At 31.7% G+C, this 9407-nt stretch overlaps 1 pseudogene; it reads right to left on the reverse strand.

Moving 5' to 3' along the window:
• Positions 1-7333: 7333 nt before the first annotated feature.
• On the reverse strand, positions 7334-8906 carry LOC149166220 (uncharacterized; annotated as a pseudogene).
• Positions 8907-9407: the final 501 nt, after the last annotated feature.

Genomic DNA, 9407 nt, shown 5'->3' on the forward strand with positions numbered 1-9407 from the left:
AGCATTTGTCATGTACATCATTGCAGCAGATGATCATCCTACTCAAAGGATGATAATTCCAGCAGAGAATTATCGGTCTACCATCAGACGATCGTCTGTTATATGTACCAAAATGTATTTATAAAGCTGGGCATGGGAATGCCCGCCTCAGCTAGATCATGAAAACAGAATGAAAAATATTGTATTGTATTGTATTACAGGGCGCCTCCTCAGCACTGGAATGAACTTCGGACCCTCTAGATAAAGCATTTCACCCGATAAACGGCCTCATACTTTAGGGGGCAACTGTTATAGACATTTTTGTGCCTCGCAGCATGGAGCATGAAATGTCAATAATTACAGGGATCCTCAGTCCCTAAACATGTTGTTCTTACCCCTAGAAGAACAAGGTCAGCAAACCACAGCACTTCCCATCAGTTCTCCACCTGAAAAACACTCAAAACAGGCTATTTTTGGATCATGTCAGCTGCTCCACTTAGCAACTGCACTGAATGTCAACTGCTCCTCCTTGTACCTGCGCTGAAAGTCAAAACCAATGAAGGCTACCTGCGCTGGGCGAGATTGGCCAAGTGGCACAGTCATTCTACAAGGTGTCAACTGCCCAGGAAGCTTCCAAACTGACACTTGGTTCAAGGGATTCGCCCTGTGATGAGTAAGAGGTACTTGATCTCCATGTGTAAGCAAGGATCTCCAAGTGGACTCAAGAACTGAAGTTTAACTAAAGTGGGAGAGGACACTAGTCAGCTTTATGCCAGCCTCAAGCTGACTCATCCTTTCTCCAAATCTCCTATATATAGAGCTCTCTCATGAGGTCTAAGGAGGCTGGAATTTTGTGTAAAGCAAGGAAGTGCTGTTGGTTTACAGTCAGAGCTATTGGGTGATTGCTTTTATAGAGGTGAAGAAGAGATTTCTTGCTGCTGGGGAGGTGCTGCTGGATTGGAGCCATTGATGGTTGTAATCTCCTCAGAACCCTTTTACTTCTATCAATAAAGCTTTGAATGTTCTCCTATATACTTGTATTGCATTGATGTATTGTATTTACTTGTATATCTGATTCACTCTAATCCATGCATCAGTTATGAGTACATGTTTCTTGTAGTTTCCCTCTCTTGTTTTGTGCAGGATCTGTGTGTAGCTGGGCCGGCAAAGAGAGCAAGAAGCTGGGGACAAGAGACAAAGAGAGAAGACAGGATCGACAAAAGCGAAAGACATCGGTTGGTTAATCTTTTCTTCCTTCTCTGTACTTTCATAAAGGAAAATACCAAAGCTTTACTTTCAGTTGTTGCTAAGGACTGTCACCCTTAGAGTAGGGATAGGGTCATCCGAGTCGGATACTTTTCCCCACAACAAATATATATACACCCTTAATTATATATACTTATTATGTATGGATATGCAAATAATATTCTTTAAATTATTTCAAGATATGGGACACATGAGATTGAACGAGGTAATATGAGAGGTTAACAATAGGCTCTTACTTTATTCCTATAATTGACTATTATTATGAGGTAGTTCACCCTTTTAAATATTTATAATTCCAACTATAATTTCATTTAAATGATTTAGAGTTTTCTTTTAGTTAGTGTTTTTTTACTAATATAATATTTAGAATATCCCTCAATGTATATATATATATATAGACACACACACGCATATTTATAATCACCCTTAATTTTAGGTATATAAAAATTATATTTATTTATAGTTTGAATTTATATAATTGATATTATATTGAGATCAAAGTATTGTTTATCAGTTATGATGTAATGATAAAATATTTGTAGTAATGAGTAAGGTGTAACTGTTAAATGGAGTGTTGTATTATTAAATATTTATAATCAATTGGTGTATACTAGTGGAGTGCATGTGACACATGTATATGTAGCTATCATATGCATGTTAATATTCATATGCTCCATGTATTTCTAGGTGGGTCATTTCTCCATGTAATTCGAGGTGGGACATTACATACACCCCTCCTTCAAAAAACGTTTTGTTGTAGTTAGGGTTTATATAATACATCAATGATTATTATAATCATGTAAGAATTGTGTTTTGTGATTGAATTCTCATTTAATGTGAGGACACTTTAAAATTTGTGTTTTGAAAATTTATAGGTTTACAACTTTAAAAGTCACGCCTTGCCCCAACCAGACTCCCAACCTATTCTAGAATCCTCCTATCCTTCCTAATCTTTTATGCTCCCATCCTATCCATCCTCTACTAGAATATGCCATGGCATTAGCTATATTGATGTAACTATTCATAAACCTCAAGGGTGACATCATCGACTATATCGACCTAATTTACCAGTAGGCATTCGACAATCACCATCACGTGTCTAGGGGAGTGTGACTCACACAATCCTCCCATAACTCCAGGTTTTAGAGGATAAACAATGAGAACACGTCCACCCGTCCTAGTAGGACTATGCTCAACACCCTATTGTGGAATCTCATTGAGCCTCAGTTGTTCTTGTATTTTTGTCATCGTGCGGTCGATTTCGTAACCATACTATTTGCAACGTAAACACTTGTACACACATTATAACAAATGCATCAATATATTCAAAACTAATTGTATTCAGATAATAATTTTTGTGCATTCCTAATATGTTGCCATCTATGATATTGATCTTTGAGTTTATTATTTTTTTTTCAACTGAGAAATCGTGCCTGGAGGAGCTCTCAGACGTACATAATCCTACCCAAGATTGGACCACAAGACCTATGGGGACCAAACCTCCCCATCTAACCATTAGACATTTGATTTTACTTAAAATATTTGGCTATATCCAGTCAATATACCTGTAGTTATAATTCACATTAAGTAGTCAAGTGTGGTCACTATAGTTATTTTTGTCTCTTCAATAATAGAAAATATGTGGTATTAACGTGATCACACATTTCATTCATAACATAATTAATATTGGTATACATGTACTAGCAATGTGTACGTATTTAATTACACATACATGAAAAAACATAATAATTTGAAATAATATTCTTAAATGTAAATCTTTATAGTTATAGATAAGTTCAAAATTATAGCCTTATATATCTGACAAACTAAGGTTAGGATATATAAAACATTTTTTTTTTTTAATCTTTAAATCAAAATAAGTTGGGATAATTTTGGCATATGGTCTCTACGTCTTCCTAGGTAGAAGATCTAGGACTATGCTTGTCCCATTGGACCTTAACTTGGTCCACTAGGTGGTTCTTGAGTTGTTGAAACCTTTGTTCCAATATCCGTAATGGTTCGACCAAGACAATTCCTTCATCTGATACCTATAGGAAGGTGTTGTTGATATTGAGGTCAAGGAGGGTGGTATCATTATCTCCTTGTCCTAAATGGAAGGGTAATCTGTTATGATATGAAATAGTGTAATCATACATATTACACCACATAGGTATTTATAGTTCATCAAGGGTTGTTTATTAATGATTTTGGATCAATGTTTTCAATATTTTTCAAATGTCATTCGCAATCCTTCTTTACTAATGCCACCATGTTACAATCCATCTGCATGATTTCTACATGGATTCCTCCTTATGATACTTAGTTATTTTTTATGTTTTTTTTTTTTTTTTTTTCGAGAATATATATTCGAAATGTAACCCAATTTACAAATAAACAAATGTATGTGAATAAAGGTATAAACTCAAGTCAACTTGTAAACATATGCTTATATCAAATTTATGTTGATGTGTAGATAACAATTGTAGGTATTTGTAATAAGATGCAATGCAAATACATGGTATAAATACTAACCATCGTCTCTCTCTCTCTCTCTCGATATATATATATATATATATATATATATATATATATATATAACCAGTATTTAGTTTTAAGGTTTTATAATCCATTGAATTTTAGTTTTACCTGTTGGTAAATTGTGGTGTTTTTGTTAATTGTAGTTCCTTATTGTTTACAAGCATTAACAACTTTGTTAGTAATTTATTTTATTGAATATTAATCCACTTACAATAACCGCTTCTTACTCTTAAGTAAAATCGACTTACATAAGGTAATACACTTTGCATATAAAATTTCATTCAAATATTTTTCTGTATAAAATTAGTCAAATATATTATAATATGAATAATCACTAAATTTATAAATATAAAATTAGTAAAATATCTTCTAACTTTAATAATAAATAAATAAATTATCATCTAAACTTATCATGAATAACCTATTTATGATAATTTATAAAAAGTAAATACATAATCACCTTATCTCTCTAAATATATATTAAGTTGAATCTCATTTCGTTATTCCCAAATATTCCCAATAGGTTCTCTGGATTCCTACTACATGTGATTATTTAAGTTATCTATAAATAACAAAATTCTATTACATATATAATGTAATCTTGTTATTATTATCATTATTAATACAAATTAATAGTTAATCTTCTTGATTACTAGCTGCATTAATGGTTAATTCCTTAACAATTTCCTTATCTTAACTAAATCTAGATTTTATTCTATCCAAATCAAGATATTAAGACCATATTGTTAACATTTGCATTTTAATAAATTTTTAAATAGCATTATACATGTGGATAAATTCCACTACAACTAATGGTAAGTGAATAATTTCTTAGTGTATTAAGAATATTAAATAATAGTTATGATCATTATTATATATATATCTATATCTATCTATATATATATATATATTCAAATGGTCATAGTATATTACTAAATATGAATTGATGTCCCCTGCATCTAACAAATTCATCAACCTTATATGATAATAAGTTTTTCATTTCAATCAATTTTTTTAATATATATTTAAACTAAAATAAATTATTTAATAAAATTTTAAAATTTTATATTATATCAATTAGAATTAAATGAATTTATAAAATATAACTTTTCACAAAAATTGAAATTTAACTGGTTGCATTTTAATATATATTTAAATTAAAATAAATTAAAATTATTTAATAAAAATAAAAATTAATTATATTTTAATTTTATAATTTTACTAATATTCTGTTTTCTAAACTATCTAGAAATTTCTACTTTTCCATACATTATATTCCCATTCTATTTATTTATACTACGTAAATATGTAAAATTGTAGCTGTAACATTAAAAAGCAACCGACTGTCGATTATTCATTGAAAAAATAATATTTGATAATGAACCCGATGCATTTATCCATGCACACGTTTTATTCGATATATAATTCTATATTATATATTTTAAATTTATTTAGTTCGATGCAAATTGTCTTCTCATAAATATCAAAATCAATCTAAATATGAAAAGTATCACAAGTGCAATAATTAATAATTATTCTTAAATGTGTAAAGATACACTGAAAGAATAGAAGATTTTAGAAGGTCATCTTGAAAAACTAAATCACTAACACATTTTTGACAATATGAATCTTTTCTTTAGAAATGAAGTTTCCATCCATCTTCAACATATCAAAGTCAATCTTTTTTATCATAGCTTCAGTGGCATCCTTTGCCCCTATTCTAGTGGCATCCTTTGCCCCTATTCTACTGATACCATTTGCACTCAGATCAATTTCTTTCAAGTATTCATGACCTTCCATAAGGGCTTTCTAGAGTCCAGACTACAACAAACCCCTCATCCGTGTGTTCCTTATCTAATGCAATAAATTTTAAATATTTTTTTTAGAGCCAAGACACTCTACTAGAGCTTGAACTACTTTCTTAGTTTAGTTAGTTACAAAAAAGACACACTTTTTAAACATGATAACATGTTTTTTATTAGCTAGGATGTCTAATACAGGAGCATCCCTATGGCTTTAGTAAGCCTATATGCATGGAAATATTTTCAATTTTGTTTTGGTTTTAATCGAGGTTACTAACTAAATTTATGTTAAGCTTAGAATGTGACAAGCATAAAGTATTCATCTTCCTGCAATCAAAATGGAGCGAGGTCACTGATGGCAACCAAAGAAGCCATTATCAAATATGGTTATTTTGATCTCTTTGAAATTATTCTTTATAATGATGAAATCTTGATTTATGTTAGTTTAGATTTGTAATTGAGTGATGTTTTAACATGACCCAATTATATTAAAACATGATATACACAACATGACCCAAATGACTTAAAAAAAACTACAGATAAAATTTTGGAGAACCCAATTTAGTAAAATGCAATGAACCAAAACTAATGGAAGAAAACGTATGTACAAAATGACGGAAACACCAACTTAGTAAAATGACATGAACCAAAACAAAAATAATTTATTATTAGAAATTTAACTTAAATATTGTTGGGTTCCATCGCCTAATCACTTGTGTAAACCCAACACCGACATAACTTAACTCGGGAAAATGCAATACACCAAGATGTTAAGCATTTATTATCAAAAAATTATTATCATCATAAATTTCCCTTTATAATTTATATATAGTTTTGGGTTTGATGGCTTGATAAAACAAGTTTAATTTTCTCACTGTTGTGTTGCAGCTTGAATGAAAAAAACCCTACTCTAAAATCGTTCACATTTTTAAATATCTTTTCCAAAAATTCTACTAACAGCAGTACAACTTTAATATTGTAGACATGTTTTTTTTAACTTTTCCCATGCTAAGGAAGCCATAGACATTAAATGGATCACACGGAGCATTAGGGGAATTTTGAGATCTAAAATGGGCCTCCTAAGAAAAATGCACAACCAAAATAAACTTTATATAGAACCAATAGGATTCAAGATGATGATGTCAACCATGGGGACAATTCACCATTTTTGGAGTAAAAAAGTAAAAATAATAATAAAATAATAAAACTACTTTTTCAACTCATATTTTAAACTTATCTCCCTAACGTTTTACTCAAATTTCAAGCGGGAGTACTTGTCGAATGAAAAATTTAATTCCTCATCCAAGGAGTACCCATGTTGCATACTTTCGATGGACACTGCTACATGAAAAATGAGAAATACATGAAAAAACATGATTGTAATCATGTTTTTAATGTATTTCTCATTTTTCGTGTAGCATGGCCTATCGAAAGTATGCAACATGGGTACTCCTTGGATAAGGAATCAAATTCTGCTTCCAATGAGTGTTGCTGCTCGAAATTTGAGTAAACCCATAAGGAGATAAGTTGAAAATATGAGAAAAAAAAAAGTTTTTCCTTTTTTCCCTCTAAAATTTGATGATGTAATCTAATCTTATTTTATTATTTCCACTATTATTTTATAACTTCCTTAGGATATCCATTTTAGATCTCAAAATTCCCCTAATGCATGTTGGTTTGTACCTAGAAAAGGAAAGAAAGCAATACTATCAAATTATTCATATTTTTAAATCTACTTTTCAAAAATGCTACTTCAGCTGTATAACCTTAATATTGCAAGCACGTTTTTGTGAACTGTTCTCATGCTAAAGAAGCCATAAAAATTATACTTAGCAACATTCTCACTCAATGTGAAACTCCTTTACCAGAAGTTTTCCAGCTAAAGGAAAATTACATTAAAATGAAAAATAGTACATAAGAAAAGTAATATTGAAGATTTTGACGAACTATGGCAACTTTCATCAATCTTTTCGAGTGAGAAAAGCTCACTCGATTTCTTCTTGCCAATGACTAAATTTCTAGCTTTCCCTCTGCGGTAAACATCCTGGAGAATTGAAGAGAATTCAACATTTGAATGAACATACTCTTCCAGGAAGCACTTTTCTGTCAACTCAATAATCCTTGGAAAACACGCCTCTCTTTTCAACACTTGGAATTGCTTAGACTTCATTGTCGCTAACACCATATATTGAGGAATCATCCTTGTATCCAAGTTGTTTCCAAATAGATTTGGATACTTAACAATATCATCCAATTGAAGTTCCACAGTTTTGACCAAAAAATCTACATTACGCTTCAATTTTTCCTCTGAAAGCGTTAGAATCATTGTCCTCTGTCTTGCTAAATACAAAAGTTTTTGTTGAGAGAAACCTAAACTGCTTAAACACTACCATTTTCGATATAGTTTCTCCTTGGCTACTTTGATATATGCACACAGAGCAATTTTATACATCTTTGACCCCTTTTTAACCCCTAAATCATGAGCTTATTAACCCCTAAATCATGAGCTTTGATCCTCTGAAACCATGACAAAATGGGGATGCCATGACACAATTTCTATACGCTTCCCCCTCAATCCCTAATTTTTGCAAATGAAAAATCGAAGACCTAAGATTCTGTTCACTGATATTATAAGAAATGAGTTTGGAAAGATGCTTTTCCTTCATGCAGCTCTTGAGGAGATTGAGCTTATACTATATGATTCTTTCAATGCTACAAAAGAAAATGCTAGGGTTGTAAAGGAACACCCTTCGAACCTAGGCATGGCTAGTAAAACCACAACCATTTAACAACTCCAAATTTTTTTCCACATTTTGACTCGATTTTACTCGAAGAAATTCATTGCGATGTCTAAAGGCTTTAGCAATTTCTTCAGGTGTCAAACCACATCTATCGATGATAAATTGAGTGAAAACACCCACATCTGGGTTTATGGATGGCGTTGCTATCTTAGTGCAGATATTAACGAATTTCAAGTGGGGTTTTGTAGTGAATGCAGGAGAGACATGACTAGTAACAATGGAGCATTGTTCTTTGTAAATAGTTTGCATATACTATGAATAGACGTGGTCTCTGTGCAATAAAAGGTAGGGAAAACTCAATGGAAGAGGGAAAATTAACAATTACTTGGATAATGCCAGGGGAATCGATCTTGGGGGCCTGAGGTGCATAAAACTCGAAGCTTGGAGAAAGGATGCATATAATAGAGAAAATGATTTGAAAACAAGTAGAAAGCATACCACAACAAACCGCTAGGGATTCCAACATATAAAAGATAAATTCCTGATTAAATCCATTGAAGGCTCTGATATAACGATCCATCCTCCCATTGCCATCATTATTTTTTTCAGCTCGGGAGAATAGGTTGTACCCTTGATAAACCCTAAACCAAATAGAGGAGGATACTTAAGAGCAAAACTCAAATTCCAAGTTTCCTTGCCCCTAGCATCCTTTGCTTTCTACTTTCCTTGTTTATGTGTTGCAAACTAAGGTCATATTCAATAAACTAACCAACTTTAAAAAGCGTTTCAAGTTCTTCATCCTCTCAAATTAAACCACATCTCCCATTGTCCGATAAATACATCGAGGAGGTGTATGGGTAGAAGGGATCTCCCTCATTGTATCATGCTTCATTCCATCAAAACATTTCACCACGTTAGCATTCACCACCATGCATATCCATTTTTGTGATTCATTTCTTCTCTTATTTCCCAGTCAAACAACGTGATTCACATTGGCACGTGTTAAAAAGTTAAAAAATTATTAATCGGAGAAGAAAAAAAATCGAAAGATCTTATTGGCCAAATCTGCATAGTAAAACTT

Source organism: Pinus tabuliformis, chromosome 5_1 (genome assembly GCF_031772625.1).
Source record: "Pinus tabuliformis cultivar Carrire ecotype Pingquan chromosome 5_1, CPIR1, whole genome shotgun sequence".
In the NCBI taxonomy this organism is placed as follows: domain Eukaryota; kingdom Viridiplantae; phylum Streptophyta; class Pinopsida; order Pinales; family Pinaceae; genus Pinus; species Pinus tabuliformis.